Consider the following 5,443-nt stretch of genomic DNA (forward strand, 5'->3'; position numbering starts at 1 on the left):
TTTTTTTTTTTTTTTTTTTTTGTATATTCAATAAGAGTTTGCCTTCTTGGTGAAACCGTGTACAAGCCCCTGTGTCCTTGTCTTTTGAAGTAAAAGGCTGACTCAGGAGTTAATCATTGGGAAATGTGAAGACTAGCTTTCTTGTTCACAGTCCTAGGAAGTCCTTATCATTCCCCCAAATAATTACTTTGCATGTAAATGCAAAGTAATCTTTGGAAATGGGTTTTCTTAAGACTTTCAGCTAGAGTTTTAAAACTCCAGCTGTACTACTTACTAGCTGCGTGTCACTGGTCACATCGCTTAGTCTTTCTAGATCTTAATTTTTTCATTTATAAAATGAGATTTACGATAGTATTTAACTACCTTATAAAGTTTAGGATTAAATGAGTTTATACAAATAAAGTACTTAGAGTAGTGCCTGGCATATCATATATATATGTTAGCTGGTATTATTATTAGTAGTAAAAACAATTGTAACTAAACCCCAGCATGCTCTTATCTCCCTCCCTTCCTGGCAGGCATTGTCCTCTGTCCTAGGAATCCTCCCCTTTGCACTTTTGGTAATAGAACTTCCTTGAGTTTTGGTAGGGTACGTGGTTACCCAGCTTCTCTTGCAGCTATATAAGGCCATGTGGCCAAGGTGCTAGCAATAGAATATGGGTGGAAACAATCCATGCTACTTCCGTGTTGCTTCCTTAAAAAGAAATGCTTGCCCTTCACTTTTTTCTCTTTTCCTCCTCATGATGGCTGGAATAAGGCCATGGTGGTAAGCCAGGATGGGCATGTGGATGAAGACATGCTCCAGAGATGGTACAGCAATGAGATAGAATGAACTGGGTCCCTACATGATCTTGTGAAGTGGAGCCCATGTTAAAGCACCTGCCTAATTCTAGATTCTGAAATGAGAGAGAATTAAACTTGTTTCTTATCTGAGCTATTGTTTTCTTGGGTTTCTTTGTTTCAGAATCTTGTTTATATACTCAATAATGTATCCACTTACCATCTGGGCATTAGAGTATATCTCAGGGAAATGCATTTGGCTCTTAATCTGAGTCAAAATTTATTTTGAAAATTTAGAGTTTATTGGTCAATTAGTAGACCCTAGAGGCAAATAAGCCCAGGCCCAATTAGCCTGTGAATTCTAATGAGGCTGCTTTAACATTAATGCTTTAATTTTAATAACTCATTATTTCTCACATGTAGGAAGGACCTTACTGTCTCCTCTCTACAGGTTTCCCACATTATACTGAAGAATTCTGAGGGTTTTTAAAATGTGTGTCAAAGAAATAGTTTACTCATGGTAGATCTGCTGCTGTTGAAGTCCCAATGGCAGACCCCTTTCTACCTTCTCTAGTGCTTTCCATGGGTGTCCTACTCATCAGTGATCCTCAATAAGGGATTCCTCAGGTCACATGGCACCCAAACTGCTAAGGGTCTTTGGGGAGAATGACTTTTTTCTCTAACTCCGTGATGATATTGTTCCAATGCTGCCTTGCCTTCCATTTTTACTGTTGGAAAGTCCGCCATGTTGAATTTGACCTTCCTTTGTAGGTGATTTCTCTCTGGCTGCTTAAAAGATCTCTCTGTCTTTGGTGTTTAAAGTTTCACCAAGATGCACCTAGGCATGTATTTCTTTTTATTTATCCTGCTTGTTATATGTTATGCTTCTTGAATCAGAGGACTTACGTTTTTCATACGTTTTAGAAAATTTGCAGTTCTTAATCTCTTTAAGTGTTGCCTTTCCTCCGTTTTCTCTTTTGATCCTCCTAGGTCTTTGATTTTTTGTCCCCCATCACAACCAGGAGAGAATCAAGACCCCACCTGTTCCCACTTTCCAATGGAAAACAATTGGGTGGTAAGAATGACACGTCATCCTAAACACATCCTACAAGTTGGGGAATTGTGCATACATCTGCTTTAGCGATAAGAGTAGAGCTGATTTCTATTTTCACTCAATGCATACATGACTTAAAGTCTACTTATTGAAAAATTATAGACCAAAAGTACTGCTGATGCAAATGAGTGTTATTAAACACTGTAGGATTTGCCAAATAACCCATGACAAATTAAATTGATAATAACAAGCTAAGCCCATAGTAATTTATCATTAGCTAAGCAAAAACAACAGCATTTGAAAACCATGGCCTACTCAAGATAACACAAAGACAAAATGTTCCTTCAGGAAATTATGGAAGTTCCTACTATTGGTGTACATGTGTGTGTGATGCTGTGGGGTGTTATTTGGCAGCCAGACTTCTAGGTGGAACACCAAATTAGAAAGCTCAATAAACAGTAGTAAATTTCTATTTTAAATTTATGAACACTATGTTTTAGTAAGCCCTAATGACTCACTTAGCATAGGCATAGTGGATATTTGTTGGGTTTGTCTGTCCAACATGCATTTCTATTTCTTCTGTCAATATCTTTCTTCTGATTTTCATTTGAGGAATCATTGTCACATTCTTTTTTAAAAAATATATTTATTTATTTGGTGGCGGTGGGTCTTAGTTGTGGCAGGTGGGCTCCTTAATTGCAGCTCACCAGCTCCTTAGTTGTGGTATGCAAACTCTTAGTTGTGGCATGCATATGGGATCTAGTTCCCTGACCAGGGATCGGTCCCGGGCCCCCTGCATTGGGAGTGCAGAATCCTATCCACTGTGCCACCAGGGAAGTCCCTCATTGTCCCATTCTTACCCATGTGGTTTGAGAAGACCCAACTTTAGAATTGTGTATAGGATCAAGACCGGCCATTCAGTGTATTTTATCTCTTTGCTCATAATTCAGCCATGAGCACATATCTCAAGCCGATGAGACTTAATCCCCGATTTCTGTCATAGTGGCTAAGCTTGGAGAATGGAACTGCCTGCAGCAGGGAGAGCCTGACAGCTAATGAAGGCAGCACAAAGGGAAGAAAGGCTAAGAATGGAAAGAGACAGATTCCTGACACAGTTTGAGCACCTGGATCCAGCCAAGCCTGAAGCCAATGTGTGACAATCTCCCTTAAGAACCAAGGAAGGGATTTACACTTTCGCAGGCCCCTCAGAACCATATTCTGAAAAAATTTTAACCTAAACATGCCAATAAAGTCACATTTTATAACTGAAGTTTTATGCTGGAAAAATAAACCCCAGATGGGATTTTTATTATGTGTGTTATTGGTTGCTGAATGAAATTCAAGAGTATTTCCCCTTTCTGGAGTCTTTCTGAGGGAAAATACTTTACAGATATGATATGAGCTCAAAACTTTAGGCTTCAGAATATGATAATAAATGATCAAAATAAATCACCCAGAGAAAAAGAGAGAGAAGGAGAGAGAGAGGATGAGAGAGGAGTGTCTGTGTTTTGAGAGGTAACTTGATGGTGATTTTTCCAATTGTTCCAAACTGATCTATACAGATGTTACACAAGGCTTGGCAAACATATGCCTCAAATTTCCTGAGTGCTTGTGTTTGTTTGCTATGGCTGCCATAAACTCAGGGGCTTAAACAACAGGAATTTATTGTCTCACAGTTCTGGAGGCTAGAAGTCTGGGACCAACGTGTTGGTAGGGTTGGCTCTTTCTGAGGGCTGTGAACAAGAATCTGTCCCATGTCTCTCTCCTAACTTTTGGTGATTTGCTAGCAAACTTTGGCGTTCCTTGACACATAGAAGCATTACCCTAATCTCTGCCCTCATCTTCATATGGTGTTCTCCTTGAGTGTGTGTGTGTGTGTGTGTGTGTGTGTGTGTGTGTGTGTGTTAAATTTATGCATTCATTTGTTCTATAAATATATATTAGTTCTTGATCTCTTCTGTTGATGACACGGCAATGAAAAAAATCCACATGCCTTCCATCTCCTGACACTCACTTTTAAGGAGGACAAAAATGGTGTGTAATTACACATGGTGATAGTTTCTCTGATGGTGAAGCTCAGGGTACAACGAGGGAATAGAATTGGGGGACCTGGTCTAGAATGAGGAGGTAGAGTAAGCCTCTCTCCAAAGACGCATTTTGATCCTAATGATTCTGATACCAATTCTAACGTGTGACTTTTTCCCCCACACCACCAAACAATTCTCCAACATGCTGGACGTCCTAGAGTTCAACTCAATTCCAACATTATCTACCTGGAGGTAGCGTCAGGGACCACAAGTTAAAGGCTCTGTCTCATAGGCTACCTCCACTGCGGATACCAATCGCAATTCCAGGTTGTCACCTGTACTTCTGACCAACTGGGTATAAATCAGAGTTTCCCATGACCCCCTCCTTGGATTTGATTAATTTGCTAGAGCGGCTCACAGAACTCAGGAAACTAGTTTACTCACTAGATTACAGGTTTATTACGAAGGCTAATAAAGGATATGACTCAACAGCCAGGTGAAGGGAGATACATAGGGCAAGGTCCTGAAAAAGGAACTTCTGTCCTCGTGGAGTCTGGAAGTGTTCTGGTTCACCAACCTGGAAGTTCTCTGAACCCCAATCTTTGACTTTTTTTGGAGGGTTCATTACATAGACGTGATTGATTAAGTCATTGGTCATTGGTGATTGAATTCAATCACCCCGGAGGTTGGGAGGTGGGAGTGAAATTTCAAACCCTCTAATCACAAGGCTGGTTCCACTGGCAACCAGCCCACATCCTTGGGTGCTTTCCCTAACATAACAAAAGACACCTCCATCACCCTCGTCACAGAAATTCCAAGGTTTTAAGAGCTCTATGCTGGAAACAAGGATGAAGATCAAATAATGTGTATTTCTTACTATAAGTCACAGTATCACAGATCCAAGCTTCCCTTTCTCAGCTTATCAATCCCAGGAAACTCCCATGATTTCCTGCCTGTCCATTAAGTATCTGGAATTGTCGACGGCCAGGTGCCTTACTGCCTTAGGAAATCCTCACGTAAACTCTCCTTTCCCCCATGAGTGAGGAACATGGTCTCCAGGCAGCAAGGTTAAAGTTCTCTCTGATTTCATGTCACTTCATTGGGAGTTTAGTTTTCCAAGACAAGAAAAAACAAAAAAACCCAGACACCTTATACTGATTTGTGTACAACTTGAAGCAATTTTGAATAAAGCCCCTAAGAGAAATATTTCTACTTTTCTTTTCTGTTGCTCCATAATAAATTCTCAAAACTATTGCTCTGAAGCAATGTGGTGTGATGCCTAAAATCTGCCTTGACATCTGGCAAGGAGGCAAGGAGGCAAGGAGGGAAGGGGGCAGGGCACAACCTTTAAAAGAATGACAGAACTGTTGAGGATACGAGGAAAACTGATTAGAACCTGTTAGGCCCAAGATGGCAGAAGATTCGACTTCCAGTGGGCCTTGAGCCTCATTATGTGCTCACTGTAATACATTAGTACATGCTAAATGACACACCCACAGGCACCAAGACAGTTCCGAGGCCGATCAAAAAAGGCCAAGGGCTTCCCTGGTGGCGCAGTGGTTGAGAGTCCGCCTGCCGATGC

The sequence above is a fragment of the Lipotes vexillifer genome, unplaced genomic scaffold, assembly GCF_000442215.2.
Source record: "Lipotes vexillifer unplaced genomic scaffold, Lipotes_vexillifer_v1.1 scaffold1699, whole genome shotgun sequence".
Taxonomy (NCBI): domain Eukaryota; kingdom Metazoa; phylum Chordata; class Mammalia; order Artiodactyla; family Lipotidae; genus Lipotes; species Lipotes vexillifer.